Source organism: Ranitomeya imitator, chromosome 4, assembly GCF_032444005.1.
Source record: "Ranitomeya imitator isolate aRanImi1 chromosome 4, aRanImi1.pri, whole genome shotgun sequence".
Taxonomy (NCBI): domain Eukaryota; kingdom Metazoa; phylum Chordata; class Amphibia; order Anura; family Dendrobatidae; genus Ranitomeya; species Ranitomeya imitator.
This window is the reverse complement of record NC_091285.1, coordinates 184196010-184210811: the sequence shown is the minus strand read 5'-3', so window position 1 is coordinate 184210811 and position 14802 is coordinate 184196010.

Below are 14802 nucleotides of genomic sequence, written 5' to 3'. Positions count from 1 at the left end.
GTGGAGTCTGCTCAGCATAGACGTCGGTCTCAGCGTCTGGCTAGGGCAGATACTCTGCACTTGGTTATTGCTGCTCTTCCAGGCTCAGCCATTGTAGCCAGCACTGGTCAGCGGTGAGCAGACGTCTCTGGGACTAAGTCCTGTTTTTCCCCTTCTGAGCATGCCCAAGGGAGGACATCTCATTGGAGGTCGGGGGTTACACGCTCAGGTCCTGTAGCAGCTCCCACTGGTCCTCTAGGAAGGTCCTGAAGTTGCTGGAGCTATAAAAGATTTGCATGGCCACATGGCCATGCGCTAGTATCATTTGTGTTTTGTGCTTGTCTCCAGTAATACTCTGCCACTCAGGCTGCACATGGAGAGTGTCCATAGACATGGGAAATTACATAGGCAGGCAGCTAGCTTCAGTGGGGCAATTAGTCGCTTGGCTTAGCATCTGGTTCCTTCATGTGTGCGGTTAGCTCAGAAGAGTTCCTGTTATGTTTGCTAATGACAGGTGTTATGAAGGCAATCCAGAAACACAGTGTGCTTAGCGATCAGAGCGCACACAGTGATCTGACAAATACCCAAAAATACAAGAACGAGCTCTGAGACGTGGAAACTCTGTAGACTGCACACCTGATCCTATCCTAAACACAACTAAAAGCGGCTGTGGATTGCGCCTAACAACTACCTAGGCAACTCGGCACAGCCTAAGAAACTAGCTAGCCTGAAGATAGAAAAATAGGCCTGACTTGCCCCAGAGAAATTCCCCAAAGGAAAAGGCAGCCCCCCACATATAATGACTGTGAGTAAGATGAAAAGACAAAACGTAGGGATGAAATAGATTCAGCAAAGTGGGGCCCGATATTCTAGGACAGAGCGAGGACAGTAAAGCGAACTTTGCAGTCTACAAAAAACCCTAAAGCAAAACCACGCAAAGGGGGCAAAAAAAAAACCACCGTGCCGAACTAACGGCACGGCGGTACACCCTTTGCGTCTCAGAGCTTCCAGCAAAACAAAAGACAAGCTGGACAGAAAAAAAGCAACAAAAAAGCAAAAAGCACTTAGCTATACAGAGCAGCAGGTCACAGGAACAATCAGGAGAAGCTCAGATCCAACACTGAAACATTGACAAGGAGCAAGGATAGCAGCATCAGGCGGAGTTAAGTAATGAAGCAGTTAACGAGCTCACCAGAACACCTGAGGGAGGAAGCTCAGAAGCTGCAGTACCACTTGTGACCACAGGAGTGAATTCAGCCACAGAATTCACAACAGTACCCCCCCCTTGAGGAGGGGTCACCGAACCCTCACCAGAGCCCCCAGGCCGACCAGGATGAGCCGCATGAAAGGCACGAACAAGATCGGAAGCATGAACATCAGAGGCAAAAACCCAGGAATTATCTTCCTGAGCATAACCCTTCCATTTAACCAGATACTGGAGTTTCCGTCTAGAAACACGAGAATCCAAAATCTTCTCCACAATATACTCCAATTCCCCCTCCACCAAAACCGGGGCAGGAGGCTCAACAGATGGAACCATAGGTGCCACGTATCTCCGCAACAACGACCTATGGAATACATTATGTATGGAAAAGGAGTCTGGGAGGGTCAAACGAAAAGACACAGGATTGAGAACCTCAGAAATCCTATACGGACCAATAAAACGAGGTTTAAATTTAGGAGAGGAAACCTTCATAGGAATATGACGAGAAGATAACCAAACCAGATCCCCAACACGAAGTCGGGGACCCACACGGCGTCTGCGATTAGCGAAAAGTTGAGCTTTCTCCTGGGACAAGATCAAATTGTCCACTACCTGAGTCCAGATCTGCTGCAACCTATCCACCACAGAATCCACACCAGGACAGTCCGAAGACTCAACCTGTCCTGAAGAGAAACGAGGATGGAACCCAGAATTGCAAAAAAATGGAGAAACCAAGGTAGCCGAGCTGGCCCGATTATTAAGGGCGAACTCAGCCAACGGCAAAAAGGACACCCAATCATCCTGGTCTGCAGAAACAAAACATCTCAGATATGTTTCCAAGGTCTGATTGGTTCGTTCGGTCTGGCCATTAGTCTGAGGATGGAAAGCCGAGGAAAAGGATAGGTCAATGCCCATCCTACCACAAAAGGCTCGCCAAAACCTTGAAACAAACTGGGAACCTCTGTCAGAAACAATATTCTCAGGAATGCCATGCAACCGAACCACATGCTGAAAGAACAAAGGTACCAGATCAGAGGAGGAAGGCAATTTAGCCAAGGGCACCAGATGGACCATTTTAGAAAAGCGATCACAGACCACCCAAATGACTGACATCTTTTGAGAAACGGGAAGGTCAGAAATGAAATCCATCGAAATATGTGTCCAAGGCCTCTTTGGGACCGGCAAGGGCAAAAGCAACCCACTGGCACGAGAACAGCAGTGCTTAGCCCTAGCACAAATCCCACAGGACTGCACAAAAGTACGTACATCCCGTGACAGAGATGGCCACCAGAAGGATCTAGCCACTAACTCTCTGGTACCAAAGATTCCAGGATGACCAGCCAACACCGAACAATGAAGTTCAGAGATAAGTTTATTAGTCCACCTATCAGGGACGAACAGTTTCTCTGCTGGACAACGATCAGGTTTATTCGCCTGAAATTTTTGCAGCACCCGCCGCAAATCAGGGGAGATGGCAGACACAATGACTCCTTCTTTGAGGATACCCGCTGGCTCAGATAAACCCGGAGAGTCGGGCACAAAACTCCTAGACAGAGCATCCGCCTTCACATTTTTAGAGCCCGGAAGGTACGAAATCACAAAGTCGAAGCGGGCAAAAAATAACGACCAACGGGCCTGTCTAGGATTCAAGCGCTTGGCAGACTCGAGATAAGTCAAGTTCTTATGATCAGTCAAGACCACCACGCGATGCTTAGCTCCTTCAAGCCAATGACGCCACTCCTCGAATGCCCACTTCATGGCCAGCAACTCTCGATTGCCCACATCATAATTACGCTCAGCGGGCGAAAACTTCCTGGAAAAGAAAGCACATGGTTTCATCACTGAGCAATCAGAACCTCTCTGTGACAAAACCGCCCCTGCTCCAATCTCAGAAGCATCAACCTCGACCTGGAACGGAAGAGAAACATCTGGCTGACACAACACAGGGGCAGAACAAAAACGACGCTTCAACTCCTGAAAAGCTTCCACAGCAGCAGAAGACCAATTAACCAAATCAGCACCCTTCTTGGTCAAATCGGTCAATGGTTTGGCAATGCTAGAAAAATTACAGATGAAGCGACAATAAAAATTAGCAAATCCCAGGAACTTTTGCAGACTTTTCAGAGATGTCGGCTGAATCCAATCCTGGATGGCTTGGACCTTAACTGGATCCATCTCGATAGTAGAAGGGGTAAAGATGAACCCCAAAAATGAAACTTTCTGCACACCGAAGAGACACTTTGATCCCTTCACAAACAAAGAGTTAGCACGCAGGACCTGAAAAACCATTCTGACCTGCTTCACATGAGACTCCCAATCATCTGAGAAGATCAAAATGTCATCCAAGTAAACAATCAGGAATTTATCCAGATACTCACGGAAGATGTCATGCATAAAAGACTGAAACACAGATGGAGCATTGGCAAGTCCGAACGGCATCACTAGATACTCAAAATGACCCTCGGGCGTATTGAATGCAGTTTTCCATTCATCTCCTTGCCTGATTCTCACCAGATTATACGCACCACGAAGATCTATCTTAGTGAACCAACTAGCCCCCTTAATCCGAGCAAACAAGTCAGATAACAATGGCAAGGGATACTGAAATTTAACAGTGATCTTATTAAGAAGGCGGTAATCAATACACGGTCTCAGCGAACCATCCTTCTTGGCTACAAAGAAGAACCCTGCTCCCAGTGGTGATGACGATGGGCGAATATGTCCCTTCTCCAGGGATTCCTTCACATAACTGCGCATAGCGGCGTGTTCGGGCACGGATAAATTAAATAATCGACCTTTAGGGAATTTACTACCAGGAATCAAATTGATAGCACAATCACAATCCCTATGCGGAGGTAGAGCATCGGACTTGGGCTCTTCAAATACATCCTGATAATCAGACAAGAACTCTGGGACCTCAGAAGGGGTGGATGACGAAATCGACAAAAATGGAACATCACCATGTACCCCCTGACAACCCCAGCTGGATACCGACATGGAATTCCAATCCAATACTGGATTATGGGTTTGTAGCCATGGCAACCCCAACACGACCACATCATGCAGATTATGCAACACCAGAAAGCGAATAACTTCCTGATGTGCAGGAGCCATGCACATGGTCAGCTGGGCCCAGTATTGAGGTTTATTCTTGGCCAAAGGTGTAGCATCAATTCCTCTCAATGGAATAGGACACCGCAAAGGCTCCAAGAAAAACCCACAACGTTTAGCATAATCCAAATCCATCAGATTCAGGGCAGCGCCCGAATCCACAAACGCCATGACAGAAAACGACGACAAAGAGCATATCAAGGTAATGGACAGAAGGAATTTGGACTGTACAGTACCAATGACGGCAGACCTAGCGGACCGCTTAGTGCGCTTAGGACAATCAGAAATAGCATGAGTGGAATCACCACAGTAGAAACACAGACCATTCAGACGTCTGTATTCCTGCCGTTCAACTCTAGTCATAGTCCTATCGCACTGCATAGGCTCAGGTTTAACCTCAGGCAGTACCGCCAAATGGTGCACAGATTTACGCTCGCGCAAGCGTCGACCAATCTGAATGGCCAAAGACAAAGACTCATTCAAACCAGCAGGCATAGGAAATCCCACCATGACATCCTTAAGAGCCTCAGAGAGACCCTTTCTGAACAAAGCTGCCAGCGCAGATTCATTCCACTGAGTGAGTACTGACCATTTCCTAAATTTCTGACAATATACTTCTATATCATCCTGACCCTGGCACAAAGCCAGCAAATTTTTCTCAGCCTGATCCACTGAATTAGGCTCATCGTACAGCAATCCGAGCGCCAGGAAAAAAGCATCGACACTACTCAATGCAGGGTCTCCTGGCGCAAGAGAAAATGCCCAGTCTTGAGGGTCGCCGCGCAAAAAAGAAATAATAATCAAAACCTGTTGAATAGGATTACCAGAAGAATTAGGTTTCATGGCCAGAAATAGCTTACAATTATTTTTGAAACTTAGAAACTTAGTTCTATCTCCAAAAAACAAATCAGGAATAGGAATTCTTGGTTCTAACATAGATTTCTGATTAATAGTATCTTGAATTTTTTGTACATTTATAACGAGATTATCCATTGAAGAGCACAGACCCTGAATATCCATGTCCACACCTGTGTCCAGAATCACCCAAATGTCTAGGGGAAAAAAAAAAAGTGAACACAGAGCGGAAAAAAAAAAAAAAATTATGTCAGAACTTTTCCTTTCCCTCTATTGAGAATCATTAGTTTGGCTCCTTGTACTGTTATGTTTGCTAATGACAGGTGTTATGAAGGCAATCCAGAAACACAGTGTGCTTAGCGATCAGAGCGCACACAGTGATCTGACAAATACCCAAAAATACAAGAACGAGCTCTGAGACGTGGAAACTCTGTAGACTGCACACCTGATCCTATCCTAAACACAACTAAAAGCGGCTGTGGATTGCGCCTAACAACTACCTAGGCAACTCGGCACAGCCTAAGAAACTAGCTAGCCTGAAGATAGAAAAATAGGCCTGACTTGCCCCAGAGAAATTCCCCAAAGGAAAAGGCAGCCCCCCACATATAATGACTGTGAGTAAGATGAAAAGACAAAACGTAGGGATGAAATAGATTCAGCAAAGTGGGGCCCGATATTCTAGGACAGAGCGAGGACAGTAAAGCGAACTTTGCAGTCTACAAAAAACCCTAAAGCAAAACCACGCAAAGGGGGCAAAAAAAACCCCAGCGTGCCGAACTAACGGCACGGCGGTACACCCTTTGCGTCTCAGAGCTTCCAGCAAAACAAAAGACAAGCTGGACAGAAAAAAAGCAACAAAAAAGCAAAAAGCACTTAGCTATACAGAGCAGCAGGTCACAGGAACAATCAGGAGAAGCTCAGATCCAACACTGAAACATTGACAAGGAGCAAGGATAGCAGCATCAGGCGGAGTTAAGTAATGAAGCAGTTAACGAGCTCACCAGAACACCTGAGGGAGGAAGCTCAGAAGCTGCAGTACCACTTGTGACCACAAGAGTGAATTCAGCCACAGAATTCACAACAAGTTCCAGAGCAAGCACAACCCTAGTTAGGGTTTAGTCCCACTAATTATTTCACGACTCTGCAAAGCAAGAGGGTTTGTGCTGATTCTGACTGAGTGACGGAACTCACTTCTAATCTGACATTGTACCGCCATATAGGGCCGCCATTTCTCTAGCAGCAGGCTTCTCTCCTGCACGGTGGACCCCAGGCTGCGAACGCACCTATAACAACTCATATATTTACTCGGTGCTTTCCGCCAGCCATAATACTTGGTAGTTTGGACAATAGCTCAATATGAAAAACAAGCATACAAGCTACTACATGCACCTGATTGTTATCGCAAACTACCATACAAATCTATCCTCACATTTCAGGCGGAAATACTGCAGATCATTGATAAAGCTTTTGAACAGGGCATTATCCCAAAAAATATGGTTGACACCATCCGTAATCTCCACCCGAAATTGCCAACACTTTATTTGATCCCCAAACTTCACAAGGACCCACTGGACCCATCTGGTAGGCTAATCATATCCGGCAATGGGGTCTTTGTGAAGTTATTTCAAGCTTTATTGACCACTATTTAAAACCTCTGGTATCCACACTTCTGTCATACATACAGGAGACAACAGCTGCCTTGCAAAGATGAAATTATCTTTATTTAGAAGATCATATGATAATGGTCACAACTGATGTAGAGGCACTTTACACCTCCATCAGACATGAAGATGGTCTAAAAGCAGCTGCATGGTACCTGAGGATGAGCAACCTTGAGCCCGCCCTGACTGATTTGAATTTAATTCTTCAAGATTTTGTTTTAAAACATATTATTTTTACTTTCAACAAGCATACTTATCTCCAGACACAGAGCACAGCCATGGGGTCTCTTGTGCCCCCTCTTATGCCAACCTTTTTTGGGGGTCATGGGAAAGGGAAATCTTTTAAGGGGATGCCATTAGCTAAATACAACTGGTACAGGGATGGATGAGATATATTGATGATGTTTGGTGTTAGGGCCAGTGGAAAGCACCGAGTATAGATAGGTAGCTACAAGGTGCGTTCGCAGCCCGGGGTCCACCATGCAGAGATATCTGCTGCAAAGGAACGGCAGATAACCTTTGAGCTCACACGTGGGTTAAGCTTCACCCGGTGTGAACTGGAAGCGATCTCTAATGATTCACAGAGAGGCGCGCTGTACACAAACTATTACCCTAACTAAGGCTTATGCTTGCTGTTTAACTCCTCTGTGCTAACCGCACACATGAAGGAACCAGATGCTAAACCAAGGCTAATTGCCCCCACTGATGCTAGCTGCCTGCCTGAGTGAACAGTCCCAAAGATACAGCCTCACACCACATATATAGAGTGGTATAGTATCCACTGGCATAAGCCAAACACATTTGATACTAGCGCATGGCCATACGGCCATGCAAACCTTTTATAATTGCAGCTCTACAGGACCTTCCTGGTGGACCAACAGGAGCTGCAACAGGGCCTGAGTGTGTGACCCCCCGACCTCCAACGAGAGGTCCTCCTGTGGGCATGCTCAGTGCGTGAAAAGCAGGACTTATTCCCAGAAAAGCCTGCTCGCCACTGACCAATGCTGGCTACAAGGGCAGAGCCTGGAAAGGCAACAGTATCCATTCGCACAGTATCAGGCTGAGCCAGACGCTGGGACCGACATCTCCACTGAGCAGGTCCCACTGCAGCTGGAGGAGAAAGGGAGACCACAGCAGACATGGTTCGAGATTCCCCCTGTACAGCAGCGAGAACTCGACACCTAACATTTGGTTTGTGTGGGAAGGCACAGTGGACACTCTTCACTCTCTGATGGTCAAACTCAATCAAAACAATCTCAACATTAATTTAACATACAAATTTGGGAGAGAACTTGAGTTTCTCAACCACAAAATAAGTATATCGGCTGAAGGTATGATCAATGCCAATCTATATAGAGAACCTATGGCCACTAACTCACTTATACATGCCACATCATCTCATCCACCTGCTACCATTAAGGGCATAATAATGGCTAATTTCTGAGGGCCAAGTGGATTTGTTCGGAAAATTGGGATTTTGAGATTCAAGCAGCAGACCTGACAGAAAGGTTTATCAATCGTGGCTATAGTAAACTAAGTATTAAACATGGATACAGGAGGTCCAATAATGTACCAAGGGAACAACTAATCTATTCAGCCTCTAAGAATGGTGATGCAATTGACAACCAGGTAAGATTTATCTCTACCTTTAATAACCAGTGGGATGACATTAGACAATTGTTTAAAAAGCATTGGAATATCCTTATGGTGGACCCCACTCTACATAAAATTTTACCATCACACCCCTCCCTGGTAGCAAAAAGAATCCACAATCTGAGAGATCTACTAGTGCATAGTCACTATGACCCTACCCCAGAATCTTTAAGTAGACCCTTATCACAATGCTTTTTCCTTGTGGTTTATTCAAAGCTTGTGGAAATATGAGGAAATCCCTCACCTTTTTCTAATAGTGATGGATCAAGAAAATTTGACATCAGAAAACATCTGGAATGTTCTTTCCAGGGAGTGATATATTATGCCACTTATTCCTGCAATTTGATGTACATTGGACTTACCACACGTGAGCTTAAAATTAGGGTACGGAAACACATCCGCGACATTGAGAAAGCTAAAACAATTGATGATCCCTCCCTTTTAAAAACTCTACCTGCCTTTTTAAAACCTACCATGATTCCAATCCAAGAGACCTTATCATCAAAGGGATTGACCAGTTCAACCTCGGGATACATGGAGGAGATCTTAGCAAATCCTTAGCTCAACTTGAGAGCAAATGGATATACAGTTAGGTCCATATATATTTGGACAGAGACAACATTTTTCTAATTTTGGGTATAGACATTACCAGAATAAATTTTAAACAAAACAATTCAGATGCAGTTGAAGTTCAGACTTTCAGCTTTCATTTGAGGGTGTCCACATTAAAATTGGATGAAGGGTTTAGGAGTTTCAGCTCCTTAACATGTGCCACCCTGTTTTTAAAGGGACCAAAAGTAATTGGACAATTGACTCCAAGGCTATTTCATGGACAGGTGTGGGCAATCCCTTCGTTATGTTATACTCAATTAAGCAGATAAAAGGCCTGGAGTTGATTTGAGGTGTGGTGCTGCATTTGGAAGGTTTTGCTGTGAAGTAAACATGCGGTCAAAGGAGCTCTCCATGTAGGTGAAACAAGCCACCCTTAAGCTGCGAAAACAGAAAAAAACCCATCAGAGAAATTCCTACAATATTAGGAGTGGCAAAATCTACAGTTTGGTACATCCTGAGAAAGAAAGAAAGCACTGGTGAACTCATCAATGCAAAAAGACCTGGGCGCCCACGGAAGACAACAGTGGTGGATGATCGTAGAATAATCTCCATGGTGAAGAGAAACCCCTTCACAACAGCCAACCAAGTGACCAACACTCTCCAGGAGGTCGGCGTATCAATATCCAAATCTACCATAAAGAGAAGACTGCATGAAAGTAAATACAGAGGGTTCACTGCACGGTGCAAGCCACTCATAAGCATCAAGAATAAAAAGGCTAGACTGGACTTTGCTAAAAAAACATCTAAAAAAGCCAGCACAGTTCCGGAAGAACATTCCTTGGACAGATGAAACCAAGATCAACCTCCACCAGAATGATGGAAAGAAAAAAGTATGGTGAAGGCGTGGTACAGCTCATGATCCAAAGCATACCACATCAACTGCAAAACCCGGCGGAAGCAGTGTGATGGCTTGGGCATGCATGGCTGCCAGTGGCACTGGGTCACTAGTGTTTATTGATGATGTGACACAGGACAGAAGCAGCCGAATGAATTCTGAGGTTTTCAGAGCCGTACTATGGGCTCAGATCCAGCCAAATGCAGCCAAACTGGTTGGTCGTTGTTTCATACTCCAGATGGACAATGGCACAAAACATAGCGCCAAAGCAACCCAGGAGTTTATTAAAGCAAAGAAGTGGAATATTCTTGAATGGCCAAGTCAGTCACCTGAACTCAACCCAATTGAGCATGCATTTCACTTGTTAAAGACTAAACTTCAGACAGAAAGGCCCACAAACAAACAGCAACTGAAAACAACCGCAGTGAAGGCCTGGCAGAGCATCAAAAAGGAGGAAACACAGCGTCTGGTGATGTCCATGAGTTCAAGACTTCAGGGAGTCATTGCCAACAAAAGGTTTTCAACCAAGTACTAAAAATGAACATTTTATTTAAAATTATTTATTCTGTCCAATTACTTGTGGTCCCTTTAAAAACAGGGTGGCACATGTTAAGAAGCTGAACCTCCTAAACCCTTCATCCAATTTTAATGTGGATACCCTCAAATGAAAGCTGAAAGTCTGAACTTCAACTGCATCTGAATTGTTTTGTTTAAATTTTATTGTGGTAATGTCTATAACCAAAATTAGAAAAATGTTGTCTCTGTCCAAATATATATGGACCTAACTGTATCGGCTTGGCACCCTTACCCAACAAGGTTGAATGAAAGTTTGGGCTTTAATTCCTTTCTATAACTGTTGTCTCGGGATCAGGTTTTAAAAGGTGTTTTTATTATTTTTTGTGTGTTTATTTTTTTAACTAATGTTTTTAGTTTTATTTATGTTTATTCTTGTTGCAATTTTGTTATTTTTTTTTTATTTTGATAGCATTCCTCATCTTCTAAGGCATATACCTTGATATGGTGCCATTCCTCCATCTTTATATTGGATGACATTTTCCATTGTGGCAGGATTTCGGAAGTATAGGCTTCATTAGATGACTCCTTGGATCCAAGACCTGACACTCTTTGATCATCAGGAGAATTTTATGGAGAATTATGACTTGAGATCAATCCATCCATGTAGTCCAAAAATTCCTAGATGGGTCTAATTTTTTTCATACATTTCTGCTTTTGAATTTTGTACCATGCTTTTTTTGTATTATATATATTTATTATTGCAACCTGGGGAGATTTTGATACAGTTAGGTCCATATATATTTGGACAGAGACAACATTTTTCTAATTTTGGTTATAGACATTACCACAATAAAATTTAAACAAAACAATTCAGATGCAGTTGAAGTTCAGACTTTCAGCTTTCATTTGAGCGTATCCACATTAAAATTGGATGAAGGGTTTAGGAGGTTCAGCTTCTTAACATGTGCCACCCTGTTTTTAAAGGGACCACAAGTAATTGGACAGAATAAATAATTTTAAATAAAATGTTCATTTTTAGTACTTGGTTGAAAACCTTTTGTTGGCAATGACTCCCTGAAGTCTTGAACTCATGGACATCACCAGACGCTGTGTATCCTCCTTTTTGATGCTCTGCCAGGCCTTCACTGCGGTGGTTTTCAGTTGCTGTTTGTTTGTGGGCCTTTCTGTCTGAAGTTTAGTCTTTAACAAGTGAAATGCATGCTCAATTGGGTTGAGTTCAGGTGACTGACTTGGCCATTCAAGAATATTCCACTTCTTTGCTTTAATAAACTCCTGGGTTGCTTTGGTGTTATGTTTTGTGCCATTGTCCATCTGTAGTATGAAACAACGACCAACCAGTTTGGCTGCATTTGGCTGGATCTGAGCCCATAGTACGGCTCTGAATACCTCAGAATTCATTCGGCTGCTTCTGTCCTGTGTCACATCATCAATAAACACTAGTGACCCAGTGCCACTGGCAGCCATGCATGCCCAAGCCATCACACTGCTTCCGCCGGGTTTTGCAGTTGATGTGGTATGCTTTGGATCATGAGCTGTACCACGCCTTCACCATACTTTTCTCTTTCCATCATTCTGGTGGAGGTTGATCTTGGTTTCATCTGTCCAAGGAATGTTCTTCCGGAACTGTGCTGGCTTTTTTAGATGTTTTTTAGCAAAGTCCAGTCTAGCCTTTTTATTCTTGATGCTTATGAGTGGCTTGCACCGTGCAGTGAACCCTCTGTATTTACTTTCATGCAGTCTTCTCTTTATGGTAGATTTGGATATTGATACGCCGACCTCCTGGAGAGTGTTGGTCACTTGGTTGGCTGTTGTGAAGGGGTTTCTCTTCACCATGGAGATTATTCTGCGATCATCCACCACTGTTGTCTTCCGTGGGCGCCCAGGTCTTTTTGCATTGATGAGTTCACCAGTGCTTTCTTTCTTTCTCAGGATGTACCAAACTGTAGATTTTGCCACTCCTAATATTGTAGGAATTTCTCTGATGGGTTTTTTTCTGTTTTCGCAGCTTAAGGGTGGCTTGTTTCACCTGCATGGAGAGCTGCTTTGGCCGCACGTTTACTTCACAGCAAAACCTTCCAAATGCAAGCACCACACCTCAAATCAACTCCAGGCCTTTTATCTGCTTAATTGAGTATAACATAACAAAGGGATTGCCCACACCTGTCCATGAAATAGCCTTGGAGTCAATTGTCCAATTACTTTTGGTCCCTTTAAAAACAGGGTGGCACATGTTAAGGAGCTGAAACTCCTAAACACTTCATCCAATTTTAATGTGGACACCCTCAAATGAAAGCTGAAAGTCTGAACTTCAACTGCATCTGAATTGTTTTGTTTAAAATTCATTCTGGTAATGTCTATACCCAAAATTAGAAAAATGTTGTATCTGTCCAAATATATATGGACCTAACTGTATGTACTTGGGAATGGACTTTGAACTTACTCCCCTCCTTAAATCATTTTTCCTTACCCTTTTTTTTATCATACCTCTCATTTTTGAAGTTCCCTTTAAAAAAAAAAAATTAACAAAAAATTCTTAACCTATATTTAAGGAAATTACTCACTAAGCCTGTTTATCAGGATTGGATTTTTTGGGCACCTATTTCCTATTTATTGCCTGTACGGCACCTCCACCTTATTTTATTCAGCTATGTCTGCTTTGCCTCATTCACTTTTTCCCTTACTATTTTGCACTTTTTCCCCATCCCCCTTCCTACCTCAATTGACCACATTTTGATACCTTGAATTTAAGGCTCATAAATATTATTATATTCAATTTACTATTTTGACTAATTGTGATCACCCATTTAGTGCAATTTACCTTTTATTTAATTTCCCCTCCCTCTCTTTCTCTTCAGCATCCATTTCATTCATCCACCTAATAATGAACAGTGTTTTTCACTCCTTTCTTTCACACCCTTAAGTCCAGCACCTCCCCCTTCTGCCTTTTCCTTATTCTACTACATGCTTCCTCCACTGTGTCCCAAGCTTTTCCCAGTCTTGCCTCCCCCCTGCCGCTCTTCTAGCTCCCATGGTCTACTGCACGCTCCCCGGGCCTGAACTCTCCCATTGACTTCCAGAAGTGCTCCTATGTGACCGCAGTGCATTCCACTGCGCATCACAGAGCGTGGTTCCGGAAGTCCCTTTTGCAATAGGAGGCAGGACCCGGCATGCGCGTGCTAATCATGATGAAGTGTGAACACCCACCTACTAAACGTCATTCTATCAGCACCCGGCACTTTGATATTTATTCATTCCCAATGCCTACTAACCTGTCACTTTGTGAAACGGAACTCGTCGGGCGAGGGGACCCCTAGCAGCAGCTGCTCTCACGGCACATTTTCACAGCACTGTTCTATCATCGGATTTATGGGCAGCTTTTACTTGCACTTGCATTTGCGTATTCAGCACTATATGGCAATATTTCTCAGCTGAGCCATTTCCATCATCCTTCCCTCCTCCCTCCCTTCCCTCCTTTCCTTTTCCCCATCGTTCTTTCTGCCATCTCCTTAGATTTAAGACTGTATGTGAGAAACAATTGTTCTTTTATAGGATATAGCTCACAATTGTGAGCATTCTATTGACTTTATCTCTTTAGGCTCCTGTTCTATCCATTGATTTTCAGGCAGCTTTTACTTGCACTTGCATTTGTGTATTCAGCACTATTTGGCAATATTTGTCAGCTGAACCATTCTCCACCATATTCCCCACCCCCCTTCCCCATCCTTTTTTCTGCCATCTCCTTGTATTTAAAGACTAATTGTTCTTTTATAGGGGCGCTTTAAATTACATTCTACTTTACTGTGCACTTTATTACTTGCTGCTGCTACTGCTCCCCACTTGTTTAGAGGCTTTACTCTGCCTGTCTTTTTAACTATATTCTTTTATATTTGTTATTCAATAAAGTATTTCTTTTAATTTTACTACTGAGTTTGTTCTCACTTCTTATCTACATGGCACCTACGATAGTAGATTATGTTGATAATGTATTGTTTTAGTGCTCCTTAACATCCTTCTAAATAGGACTATGGGAATAATTCATATCACTGCCACAAAATGACAACGTGGGATACGGCAGGCTGTATCATGTTTTGCAACAGAAAAAATTATAATTTTGTTTTTTTTATGTGTGTTTGGTCTCCAGACAGCTTCATATCACCGCCACAAAATTACAACATGGGCTACAGTGGGCTGTATCACATTTAGCAACAACAAAAAATATTTTTTTTTGTTATGTGCATGAGGTCTGCAGAGAGTTTCATTTCACCACCTGAAAATAATAATGTGGGATAAGGCTGGATGTATCACGTTTTGCAACTGAATTTTTTTTTTTTTAATGTGCGTTAGGTCTGCAGACA